The sequence below is a fragment of the Herpailurus yagouaroundi genome, unplaced genomic scaffold, assembly GCF_014898765.1.
Source record: "Herpailurus yagouaroundi ecotype Mexico unplaced genomic scaffold, PumYag 140, whole genome shotgun sequence".
NCBI classification, from domain to species: domain Eukaryota; kingdom Metazoa; phylum Chordata; class Mammalia; order Carnivora; family Felidae; genus Herpailurus; species Herpailurus yagouaroundi.
The window spans coordinates 26410015-26424258 of record NW_024412395.1 but is presented as its reverse complement, the minus strand read 5'-3'; the positions used below and the strand labels follow the sequence as shown (position 1 = coordinate 26424258).

The 14244-nt window shown below is 36.5% G+C and overlaps 1 protein-coding gene across 4 annotated transcripts in view; it reads right to left on the bottom strand.

Annotated features, from left to right (window-relative positions):
• ARHGAP15 (Rho GTPase activating protein 15) overlaps positions 1-14244 on the bottom strand; it is a 619122-nt gene that overhangs the window by 504147 nt on the left and 100731 nt on the right. The gene's annotated exons all lie outside the window — the stretch shown is intronic.

Below are 14244 nucleotides of genomic sequence, written 5' to 3'. Positions count from 1 at the left end.
TTCAAAGCATTAATAAATAAAAATAAATAATATATCTCAGGATACTGCATTACAAAATGAGGTAGTTTACAAAGTATAAGCTAATAGTTTACAAAATCAAAGCACAGTATTCCCATTCATATCGACCTTTAATAGAAAAAGACATTATGGCACAATCAAAGCAAATGATAGAATTAGGGCTCAATTCAGAAGTTAAAGTGACTCGAGTAAAATTTAAGTAAATAAATATATCAGCTTCAAGAAGACAAAACTAAGATCGGTTGATAGAGGACTATATAAAAATGATCGTGCCCAGTAGTCCATTTTTACAAAGCTAAAGCAGAAAGACCTAGGCTTGAAGCACAATGCTAGGGCCTAAGCTTTATTAGCAGGAAACATTTTCAGTATTTAAACATTGTTAAACATCAGAATAAGTTTTTCAGAAAAGTTGTCGAATTTACTTGGAAGACAATCAAGATTTTATTCAAGAAGGCTGAAATTAAAGAATCCTTTAATAGAAAACATATTTCTGATTCTACAGCTATAAAACACAAGAAAAAGTCTGTTAATGAACTACATGATGCCAATGGATCATATTGTACATCATTATAAAAATATACTTTTTAAAAATTAACTAAATTTAGATTTAAATTTAAGAGTGTACTTATCATATCTCTTCTGGGGTAAACTTAAAATATAAATGACTGATTTTAAAATATTTAAAGAGAATTATTTAAAAGTTACTGCTTCTGGACAATAAAATATAAAAGCCTTTTTGTTGGGACAATGTGAAATCATTAAAAATTGATCCTGGGTCTCGTCCACTTCTGATTTTTATTATTCTTTTAGCCCAACTTTACTATTCCCTAGTAAGAGCTGACAGGTTATTCTCCCTGTCTTTCTCTGTTAGATTAAACTTTTGGGATTAAATTTTCCACTTTTTATAGGAAATTTGGGGCCTTTTAATGCACATTAAGAAAATATCAAAGGCCAGATGCTCTTTTGCTTGATGGCACTTTCCATGAGGAAGATTGGGCATGTGTGTAAGCAACAAATCACTGGACCTCTGATTATCCCATCCTTATTACTAGATGAGGTTACCAAAAAAAAAAAAAAAAAGGCAAAGCTCAGATTTTATGAAATAGGTTATTAGCTACCATTTTTTATTTTGGATTAATTGCTATTCTAGAATATAGACTCAGATTGTCCTTATCAGTTTGAAACATGAAACACAAAATCTGTTTAGAGGAATTAAGTTTTATCACATAACTGGTTTTGATTCTGGAAAATCATTCATGGAGGAGGATAAAACTCACTTATAAATTCTCATTTGGGCAAAATGATTTAGGAAAGAGTGCTGAATGGGTACCTGATCTTATTAATGTCTAAAGTATGGCTGCTGTCAACATAGAAGACAATACTTTGATTGTAAGATGTGAGTTTTATGTATATGAATATAAATGATGTTAATAATAACTGAAATTGTTTCTACAGTGAAATTTCTCAGTATATACAAGACCAAATCAAACCAGATTTTCAGAAAAGCAACCTTTGTTGGTGACTTTGGGCGCTAGAATGCTATGTGTTTGTTTTGTTTGTTTTTTGAGGAGAGAGTATTCTCTCTTTTTTAAGAAATGAACAGATATTGCATTTAGTTCTAAATCAAAATCTTGCCAGAGTAAATACAATAGTCTCTGTTTAGTCTACCTTTGTTGTATGCTGATACTGTGTTACATTTACATTATATAAAAAACTATTTGCTTCTGCAAGGTGACTAGCTGGGGCACATTTGTGGTGCCTCAGATGCTCCCTCAGAGTCCTTATCCAGACCCTCATCCAGTCAGTCTACCTTAGCTGTCTCTGCGTATGACTAGCGACGTTTGAACCCATTTGGTCCCACTTCCTGAAGATGACCAGTCATCTTGGAATGTGAGGCCCTCCCTCCTGGCTTCCAGAGTGCGACAGGCTTTTGGCTCCTCATCCACTTCCAAATTTAGATAAAATGCCACTTAATAGAGTATAGGACCTGGCATTCTGAGAAGCCATCCAAGGGTACAGCCAGGGTTCATATGATGCAGGTATTGAAGACTCTGGGTGGTGAACTTGGGGAAGCAGGAAATGGAATGAAACATAGCAGATAAATTCCTTCTCCTAGCTCCCATCTTTCCTCCCATGGACTGTGTCATGCTTTCTCCAGAGAGCCTACCTAACAGCAGCTTCTTTCTAAGTCAAGTGGTACAGCTGCCCAGTGATTCTCGGAGTCTGTTTGAGGTTCACGGGAGAGTAGCAGCCATTGGGTGACACAGCTCCTCTACTCTTCCCCATCATTTCCTGCCTCGCTTCCTTTTTTGCCACACCGCCTATGCCCTGGATTCACGCCTCCCAAATAAAGGTTGGACACTTAATTTGGACTTTCTTCTCTATAGAATAAGGGCTAAGATCATTGATCCTTGTGGCAGAAAGGGATAGTGCTACACCAGAATGTGTGCTGGAGTCTTGAGTTGTCACAGAGAAGCAGCTTACCAGCCAGAAACACCGTTTTATTTCCAGCCCCCTTTGCACCAACATGTGGCCACATTACCCACTCTCATCACTGGGATGTGAGCAAGACTGATGTGAGGCACTTCTGGGTTTACGGCTTTAAGAAGCATGGGGACCTTCTCATATTCTCTCTACCTTTCCCTCATCTGCCACTAAGAGTTGGCAAAAACAGAAAATGAGGGAGGCACCATGTAGCAGAAAGCTGACCAGAATACCTGTTTCAGACTGTTTCCTGTTTAGTAGGAGTAAGAAATGAGGTTCTGCAGAGATTTTAGATTGGATTTGGATAGCAGGAAGTGTTTCCCTAACTGAAGTCTTGATATTAAGAAAAATTAAGATGAGGATTGTAAATACACTGCCTTTAAGTGACAATTAGGGCATCTGAATCCTATTCTATCAGGTTCTGAAGACTCTTCTCTTAACTGCTATACTCGATTCCTCCACATAGTAATAATAACAACAATAATAATAAGTATAATTAATATTTATCATTGCTATGTGCCCAGCAAGTTGTATCACTTTTCTCACATAATCTCACAATAACTGTATGAGATAAGGACTCTTGTTAACCTCATACTACAGTTGAAATATCCAAGGATTATAGTAACAAATAAAATGTGAACCTGGGAGTCCCAGTCCAGGTGGTCTGACTTATTCTACCTGATATAGTATACTGCTTCCCAGAGCATTTCAACTCAGTAGTGAACTGTTAAGAAAGACTACATATATTCAGTTTATTTCAAAGTGCACTGTGGACTACAAGTCCATTTTATGTTGGAGAAATGCAAACTCTAAATCAGATGTATTGCATTGACCAAAATGATAAACCACAGAGAGTCAAACTTCATAATTAAAATAGTTTTCTGAGAGAGCCTAAGGTGAGGTTTATTGGATAGTAAGCTATTATCCATTTATAAAGCATCCTATCAATTTCATAGATTTTTGTGGTTATTAAAAATTATGTAAGATACAGAATTTATTGTGGTTAATGGCTAAATCTTGAGAGAATTATAACCACAGAACATGGCTTCATTTATAGTAATATCGATCACTTGATTTCATTTTTTTCCTTATAATGTTTATGCTAATAAAACACTAGAATTCAATTTCTTTCTTTTTCTTTCTTTCTCTCCATCTCCACCCATCATCCTCCAGATTTCAGACTATTATTTTTGTTCTAATTTTTAAAGGTATGATGAGGCCATTTGATAGTGCAGTCTGTGGCTGTACTACAAATTGCCCCAATAATAACCATGCTATCTTTGCCAGAGCACTGTAATTCTGAGAATTAAAATATTAAACAGAAACTTAAAATGCATTCGTTAGGCCAAGTTTGGTAGATCTGTTGTTTGTCCCTCCAATGTTTATGATCTTTTTGAGCAGAGGACTGAATAAGGGCTCAACGCTCACTTCACAAAGATAAAATAATTCCATATTCATTTTGTACAGAATACTCAATAATTCATGAATAGCTTTCTGATTGGAACTATTTTCATCTTTTTGCTAAATCACACCATTTTACTCCAATAAATAAGTCCATTTTGTTATTAAAGCCATACTACAGTGAATGAGCATTAGATGTATTGCATTATTTAATTAATGCTTGTGTTCATTATTTGCATTGGAAGTAAACAATATTAAAAAAAGTAAACAAATTATTTTAATGACGCCTTTTATAATGCTCTTTTTTTTGCTTTCAAGGTTATGGCTGAATGGGTGGTGTTAAAAAGTTAATAGTTTACTAAGTGCCTTGGAAAAGTTTTCTGTCATTAAAAGTGAAATATGCCAATGTTTGCCTCTAAATAAAAGTTATCAGTACAGTGTATAGAGAAAAAAATTTTAAAAAGTTACCTACGCAACGAACATGTAGGCTCCATATTGAACATACTGGCTTTGAAACCATACAGTTTTAGGGGAGAAATATGGCCTAAGATGTTCATAATGCTTCTGAATTTATGTCAGACTAGGTTTATGTTAACTAGGATTTGTGAGCATTGTGTGATAAATATAACAGAAACAGCTGACTGATGAGAGTAAGGTCCACTTGGTCTAAATTTTGATGGATGTGGAGACAGGAGAAATTTCTTAAATCAGAAACAAACTTTCCATGGTGTGTTTATTTTAGTAGGTATGACACCAACATATATTCTGGAGTCACAGAAAAATAAGTCCAGGTTTTCTACTGGTGCTCACTGCTGTGCTGATACACCCATGTTCTTGGGAAGGATATACGTAGTTTTCCTTAGATGAATTGCCCTACTTGCTTTCTTTACACTAGGACTTCTTTAGAGATTATCATCTATTAAAAGTTCAAGACATATGAGGTTTTAAAGTGTTTTCTGAGTGAGAAGATGTCCTGTGATTCACTAAATAAATGCATTGGGCCCCACCGATGACAACTTAGCCATTTTGCCATTTTCTTTGTCAGTAAAAGCACAGACCTTATGGCTCTCATCTGTTGCACCAGAGTTTTAGAACATGTCTCTCAGATAATTTAGTAAGTCCTATCTTCTTTGTGTTAAAAGTAGAAAAATAATAGGGGCACCTGCGTGGCTCGGTTGGTTAAGCATTCAGCTCTTGATTTCAGCTCAGGTCATGATCTCATGGTCCTGGGATCAAGCCCTGTGTCCGGCTCCATGCTGAGAGTGGAACCTACTTGGGATTCTCTCTCTCCCTCTGTCTCTACCACTACCCGCCCACCCCCAAAATAAATAAATAAATAAACATTAAAAAAATTTAAAGCAGAAAAAAATATATCTAATTCCTTAAGCCTATCTGTGAAAACTCTGAATCTGTCTTAATATAAGGACAGTTAGTATTGGTTACAAAGGGCTCCAGAGTGCTTACAGAATGAAATTATCTCTTTTCACAGTCCTGTTCAAGATCTTTCATGAGCTGGCTCTATATGGACTTTCTAATGAAACTGAGTGCTGCTGTTCCACAGTGCTGTTCCTCAACTTATTTTGAGGCAATTCTTCCACTGGTGGTGCATCCTGGAAACTCATAGAAGAAACCCAAAATAGTCTGGTCTAAGGCACGTCTACCCTAGGCCTCAGGGAACCTCCAGGAATCATTTTCAAGAACAATGACTAGCATGCAGTGCACGGGGCAAGGCGAAAGATCAACACGTATCTGTATAATCAGTAAAGGAATTAATTTCCTATATTTTATCATTGGTTACTCCCTTATTTCTACAGAAAATGTCCTTTTCACCCCATTTTGCCTCGAAATCCTATTCATCCTTCAAAAACATGCCCAACTCTCACTTCCTTGACAGATATATTTAGAATCTTTTCCAGTTGGAAGCAATCTCTCTTTTCTGAGTTACTATAAAATTAACTCATGCCTCTATTCATGCCATTTTTGAGCAACTATCCATGTCCATTTTTTCACTACAATTACTCGATTTATGGGCATACTTTCTATTTGTTTCTAGATCCTCAAGGGAAAGATTTGATTCTGATTCATTTTTGTATGTTTCATAATACCTAGCATAGTGGCTTAAACATCAAGTATTCTCAGTGATTTTGTAGAATGAACAGTGGAGAGAGATATAGTCTGAGCATTACTTGGAAGAAGCATTTCCCTGAGCAAGGATTACCTATAGCTAGACCTATGGTTCCCCACCATGTTTTTTAAATATTTTTATCACTTTAGTTATGTTTTATTGTAATAAACCTACATACAATTTCTGTCTCCTCTATCAGACTATAAGCACCTTAAGTGCAGCGATCATGTATTACTCATCTGATATCTCTAGGGCTTAAAAACACGTTGTGTGATACCTGTTAGGAGTTGTCAATTCTTTGTAGAATAAAAAAATGAATTTGTGCTCTATATTAGAAAGCTTTTCTTCCTCATGAGGCAGTCTATCATATATATATATATATATATATATATATATATATATATATATATTTAGCCAGGAATATGTATTTGTCACATTCCATGGCTAGAGTCAGGTTCCAGTCCATATCAAGCAGAAGCTCTAAAATCACAAAGCACAGCAGGTACCTAGGTGGCAAATTGTACTTGAAGTGCTGGAACTGATTGAAATACTTCAGTGACTCTAAAATAGATAAGTGTACCTGAAACATGCAAGGGGTGTGAGTCCAGTCCTCAGAGGATAAATCAAACTGACAGCTCTTGTTTCTTTGGGACTCCTTTAAACAGGTAAAGCAAATAATAAAGATGTCATTTGAGGCCATTTTTTTTTTCTCTTGGACTAAATGGGATGAAGCTATGATCCTAGAAGAATGAACTTCTTCTCTTGCCTTTTTCCGTGATAGACCTTGTCCTTTTAAGACACATAACACTTGGATCATACTTCTGTTCAGTATGTGTTTATTAAAAGATCTGTTATTCTAGGGTGAAGGTATCTGGAAAACACTGACACACCTTAGAGATGTGCCCCTGTAGCAAATCCCCAGCCCTTGGTATGGTTCTTAATCCTTTTTTTCCAACAAAAATAAAAACAACAAAACAAAACAAGCAAACAAAGAAGAAAACCAAAATCTCATTTCTCTTTTTAGCACACAGACCTTGCCGATTCTCAGTTTCATGTCATCGTTCATATTTTTTAATTCCCTGGAATTCCCTGCCCACAAATTTCCACATATTGAAATTATAACCATCCTTCAAGGCCCAATTCAAATCTTTCACAGATGTGAGCTCTCCCTCCTTTAAATCTCAGAAAAACTCTTTTATGTTTCTTATTTCATCTCACCCTATTTTTTGGCAAAGATGCTATAAAGCAAAGACTATATCTTGATTATATCTCTATGCCTTATATGTAGCCCTAATGAGCAAGCTGTTCATTGTAGGATTTCAATACATATTCTTATGAAGTCTTTTCCTACCAGGCTTATATAAATAGCACAAACTTGATTAACCAAATGCATATTTAAGTGAAAGTGAGGTAGATTGTAAATGAGAAACTAAGCTATTTAGATCAACTTTCCACTGAAAACAATGAAAAATGCTGGATAAAATATTTCCGTTTAAAATCACCTTTAAAAAATTGAAAGTTGATAAGATAGTGGTAAACTGCTAGGGTAATTATTTTTGGAAAATGGGAATCTGAACACAGAGAGGAAAGCTGAACATCAGATCAACATAACTGCTCTTTGCCTGAGGGCATTTGCTTATACTGTACATTTGAACTTTGGTCAACTGACTCCACAGAATAATGGAAAAGGTGCTGCCTGCGGTCTTATGAAAGAATAAAGGCGAAACGATATTAAATTTGTTCCCTTTCTCCAACTTAAGGGATTATAAAGAAAACTGTCTTTGTAGATGAGCAATGTGACAGAATTAAAAAAAAAAAAAAAAGGAAGAGTGAAAAATAATTCTGTCCCTGAGAAGTAGCATAGTTGTAACTCTCCTATTATGTGTACAAATTTTGAGTTTTAAACTGTTAACTTAGATTGAACTAATCAATCACTGGGAGTGTCCCAGACCCTTTGAGAAAAATGCAAAATATTCTGGAGCAGGACACATTTATCCCAGGACTAAATGATTAGCACACAGTCAAAAATAACCAGACACACAAGGAAACAGCAACGGAATGAGAAGCAGCAGAAACAGACTGATGCAGACTTCAGATGTTAAATCACAACACATATAAAACAACCATGCCTTTTAATTTTAACAAAATAAAAGGGAGCCTGAAAAATATCTGCAGATGACAACTGTAACAAATGACATAGTAAACAAAAAAGCTTTCTCTAGAAATAAAAATTATAATAATTGAAATAAAGATGTTTATCAAAAAAAGGTGATTGGATTGAAGAATCAGAAAATAAATCAAAGGAAGTGGTTTGAAATGCAGTTCAGAAAGACAAAAAGATTAAAAATAGAATGTAAAATGTGGAAAATAGAGTAGGAAGCCTCTAAATGTAGGTTTAACTAGAGGTATAGAAAAATATAAGAGAAAATATTTTTAGAAAGCTTCACTTGAAAATAATAGCTGATAATTTTCTAAAATATATTAATGATACTTAAAAACAACTTCAAGAGGCTCAACAATCCATACAGGAAGAATAAAACTGTGGAAAAACAAAGGTAATAATAAAAATATCATGAGTAGCCAGATAACTGCAGTTAGACTAAGGTAACTTCTTGATCACAATAATAGATGACAGAAAAGGTTGGAATAACAACTTTATGTGCTAAAAGAAAATAACCCAAATCAAAACTCTATATCCAGAGAGAATATATATATTACCAGAATGAGGGAGAAATAGGAACATTTGAAACAAGCAAACACTGCGACAGGTTGTTATTACAAGACCCTTTCTACAGGGATTTCTCAGAATATAGGGTTATCCTAGAAGGAAGGTGGAAGATGAAGGAAGAAGTAAATGGCAAGGAACATGGCAAATATTGGGCAAATATAAACCAACATTGACTCTATAAAAATAATAATATCTGGTGGTGTTAAAAAAACAAAACAAAACAAAGAATTAAAATACCAGACAACAATAGCATATGTGTTGAGAAGAGGATAGGTGTGTTAAAATATTCTAAGCTAGGGGCACCTGGTTGGCTCAGTCTATTAATCATCCAACTCTTGATTTTGGCTCAGGTCATGATCTCACCATTCATGAGTTTGAGCCCCACCTTGAGCTCAAGTCAGGATCTCAACAGTTCATGGTTCAAGCCCCCTGTGGGGCTCTACTCTGACTGCATGGAGCCTGCCTGCAATTCTTTGTCTCCCCCTCTCTGTCCCTCCCATGTTCATGATCTTTCTCTCCCTCTGTCTCTCTCTCTCTCAAAAATAAATAAACGTTAAAAAATAAATAAATAAAAATATACTAAGGTAATATTTTGGAAGATGATAAAGGATTTGATTAGCTTTAGTCTTTGCTAGGTATCAATGATGCAATCCTAGGCAAGCCACTAGCAAAACAGAAACAAAGTGCAAAGTACATCACTCTGATCAGTGCAAAAACAAAATAAAAAATAAAAATAAAAAAAAGAAAGAAAAAGCATGACATATTTAGAGAAAAAGGCAAGAAACAAAAAAGGCATATACTGTGATTCCATTTATGTAAATTCAAAACCAGACAAAGTAAACCACATTTCTTAAGAGCTATATATACAGCTGGTACAGGTGGGGAAATAATGAAAAATTATTTAATAATAGCTAAAATGCAGTTTAACTCTGTAGGAAGGGAAGAGGTTGGGTGATATAGAGATAAATGGCAGGGGGTGGGGCTTCTGGAGGGCAGAAAGAGTCCATGTCTTCATTTGAGTGAAGATTATGTAGGAGTTTGATTAACTTTTAAAATATGCATATATATATATGTTATACATTCCTCTAAAAGCGGTTTCTGTAGTATTTTCCAATGACAATAGTTAACAAATTTAAGGTAAGTTACAAAGCAGAATATATATAAAAAAAAAAATCTATGGCACAAAAACAGACACATAGACCAATGGAATAGAATAGAAACCCCAGAACTAGACCCACAAACGTATGGCCAACTCATCTTTGACCAAGCAGGAAAGAACATCCAATGGAAAAAAGACAGTCTCTTTAACAAATGGTGCTGGGAGAACTGGACAGCAACATGCAGAAGGTTGAAACTAGACCACTTTCTCACACCATTCACAAAAATAAACTCAAAATGGATAAAGGACCTGAATGTGAGACAGGAAACCATCAAAACCCTAGAGGAGAAAGCAGGAAAAGACCTCGCTGACCTCAGCCGTAGCAATCTCTTACTCGACACATCCCCAAAGGCAAGGGAATTAAAAGCAAAAGTGAATTACTGGGACCTTATGAAGATAAAAAGCTTCTGCACAGCAAAGGAAACAACCAACAAAACGAAAAGACAACCAACGGAATGGGAAAAGATATTTGCAAATGACATATCGGACAAAGGGCTAGTATCCAAAATCTATAAAGAGCTCACCAAACTCCACACCCGAAAAGCAAATAACCCAGTGAAGAAATGGGCAGAAAACATGAATAGACACTTCTCTAAAGAAGACATCCGGATGGCCAACAGGCACATGAAAAGATGTTCAGCGTCGCTCCTTATCAGGGAAATACAAATCAAAACCACACTCAGGTATCACCTCACGCCAGTCAGAGTGGCCAAAATGAACAAATCAGGAGACTATAGATGCTGGAGAGGATGTGGAGAAACGGGAACCCTCTTGCACTGTTGGTGGGAATGCAAATTGGTGCAGCCGCTCTGGAAAGCAGTGTGGAGGTTCCTCAGAAAATTAAAAATAGACCTACCCTATGACCCAGCAATAGCACTGCTAGGAATTTATCCAAGGGACACAGGAGTACTGATGCATAGGGGCACTTGTACCCCAATGTTCATAGCAGCACTCTCAACAATAGCCAAATTATGGAAAGAGCCTAAATGTCCATCAACTGATGAATGGATAAAGAAATTGTGGTTTATATACACTATGGAATACTACGTGGCAATGAGAAAAAATGAAATATGGCCTTTTGTAGCAACGTGGATGGAACTGGAGAGTGTGATGCTAAGTGAAATAAGCCATACAGAGAAAGACAGATACCATATGGTTTCACTCTTATGTGGATCCTGAGAAACTTAACAGGAACCCATGGAGGAGGGGAAGGAAAAAAAAAAAAAAAAGAGGTTAGAGTGGGAGAGAGCCAAAGCATAAGAGACTGTTGAGAACTGAGAGCAAACTGAGGGTTGATGGGGGGTGGGAGGGAGGAGAGGGTGGGTGATGGGTATTGAGGAGGGCACCTTTTGGGATGAGCACTGGGTGTTGTATGGAAACCAATTTGACAATAAATTTCATATATAAATAAAAAAAATAAAGTAATCAAAAATAAAATAAAATAAAATAAAATAAAATAAAATAAAATAAAAATTAATTTTCAAATAAAATTAGAAATTAAAAATAAAAAAAAATCTATGAGAATATGAGCATCATCCTCTTCATAATCCAGGAAATCCGGATGTAGGGACACCAGTGGTTTTCAAATGCTCTGGCTCACAGGAGGGCTGGCCAGTCTTGACCAAGCTTTCTCTGGTCAGAGATGAAGTGAACAAAACAGAAACAGTGTATATAGACATAGAAGAAGGGTAGTTTCCCATTTTGGTAAAGACTGTATTTCATTCTGAGGTTTTGTCCTCCCTCGATTTGGGATTGGGACATTTTTTGATGCCCTTTCTACTAGAAAGTGACAGTGGTAGTTAAGCACTAGATTACTCTTTAATGTCCTTATTAAAAACAAACAAACAAAACAGAATAAGTCAGTCCTCTTTTTCCTTGAACAGGTCACTGAGGACCCAGAACCTATGAATCTCTAATTTACACACACCAGTGAAATGATTCTGTGTCTATTTCCAGGAAAAGGCTGCTTTTGATGCAAATCTGAGCTGGTTATAGACTGAAAGAACCTCAGCAAGAAAGATAGTCAAACATGGACTGTGGGATCAGGCATGCTTTATGACATGCTGTATTAAATGTGAAAGTTACAGGGAAAGAGCCACTGGAGGAAGATGAGGGCCCCAGGAAAATACATATGGTCATGCAAGAGGTAACACCTAGAGCCCCAAATGGAGGAATGGCTTCTCTTTCAGAATTATCGGTGATCAGACACACCATTTACACCACCTAGGGATACATAGTTCCTTTTTTGGAGACTGTACATGCTGATGGTCCTTGAGTTAATGTCATTATTTTCTCTTCTATACATGTCCGTATCAGTTCAAGCACAAAATCCATACGATGTAAAAATATGGTAAAATTATATTATGTCCTGTATTATGTACTATAGAATATATATATTTTAATAGAGTATACTATATTAGACAATAATAATTAGTTGATAGCTACTATTAATCTTTTCTTTTGTTAAGTAATTCCATTCCCTTTTAATTCTGTTGGCAGATACCACTATCCCCATTTTACAGATGAGGACTCTGAAGTGCAAAGAAGTCAAATGACTTTGTCAGCTCCTAAGCAGCAAGACTGGAATGAAGTCCGCTGTGGTTGAACCTCAAAGCCCTGCTCCTAGCTACTTTGCTGCTTTGTCTTACCACTGCATTAACATTCAAAGATCATTCCTATAAAGATTAAAATGTCATTTACTCTCTTAAACCACATTCTGCACTCACTCAGTCTGTTTCTACTGACCCCTTGGAGGAAAGGACAGACTTTTTCCCAGAAGCACAATGAACAATACCAGGACATGTGTAAGGGGGTGCAAGGAAAATTCAGAAATTTGAGCGTAAATCTCTTTCAAAATGAAACCACAGCATCTTTAATCAAGGCCTGGCAATCATCATATCGTTTCTCTGAGACTGGAATTGGTAAATGTGGGCTATCCCACTAGGCCTTTAATACTTGGTTAGAAATGTATCCAAGAAGTTGACTAGCACAACAATTCATGCAGTACAAACATGAATCTGTAATTCTCTTCCCCGTTACCACAAAACACAGTTAGTTCCTGCCCTGAATTCACTTTGAAGACGAGTGCCTGGGAGAAACCATAAGAGCATTGAAAATGGGGCCAGAAGTAATAAATAGGGGCTGCCAAAAAATGTTAACGATCATCTTCTAAAAGTAAAATCTATTGTCAGTTTACAACTCTGAAGGTTGAACTGGAGGCATGCAATCGATTAGCGATTAGCGAGCTGACTTGAAAAGTTTTCTTTCACCTGTATAAAATTAAGTAGCTGATAATTATATTTCCTGGCACTGGTACAAGGAGATTAAAATATAAGATAAAAATAAACCAAAGCTTTAATGTGGAATCTAATCTAATCTCTCCCGTCATCCCAGAACATTCACATAAACTCCAGCTCAGGTGGAATTCTCACCCAGCAGGACGAAGATCATCTCGGCAGCTCAACCTGCCAGACAAGTGACTTTCCTCCCTTCCTGATTCCCCCCTTAGAACTCATTCAAAGGGAAGACAAAGTCCCTGTGAGTGGATAGGAGGTGTTTTGTGCCTGGCCTTTAGGGGTACTTTATTTTTCTTAAAAAGATTATCTCAACCTTACTGTAGGCCCCAAATAAAAACAAAACAAAAGCCTAGAACAAATTTCTGAGACAGTTTAAATTAAAAACACAAACGACCGAGATACATTTTTAATTTATTTATAATTAGTTTACAGATTGGACCGCACCAAGACTCCAAAACCAGCAGGCCACTTGGGGATAAAGACTATTGTGATTATCAGGGACAAGCCAAATGCTACCTTTTGCTCTTCTATTTAAAAACAAACAAACATCTCCTAGCAAATGATTTTCTATTTCCTATTTAAAGAGGATTACACAGCAAACAAGACTAGTGGCTGGAAAGCAAAGAACTTTCCAGTGTTTTATTACCTGCCAAATACAAATTAGTTCATTGCGGTTGACTCCTGCCAGGCAACCCCTCTCTCTGCCACCCATCAGGCCGATGGGGTATGGCAGGTTTGTTCCTGCCCGGCGTCCTTCCTAATAGGGAGGCTGTGAGACATGCCGCTTGCCCACCGTCTCCCGTATCACATGGCAGCTCTGGTGTGTGGGCAGCAAGGTTGTGAGCTTGAATTGCCCCAGTGACTCACTCAGAATTGCTCCTACTCACTGTCACTATCGAATTGCCGTGGGCATATGGGAGGCCCTCCTCCAGGTACAATAAAGAAACCCTACAAATTTCACTTTGTAATAACTATGGGTTACAGAAATTGCATTAGCTCCATTAGATGGAGTCAGAAATATTCAGAAAGGTTA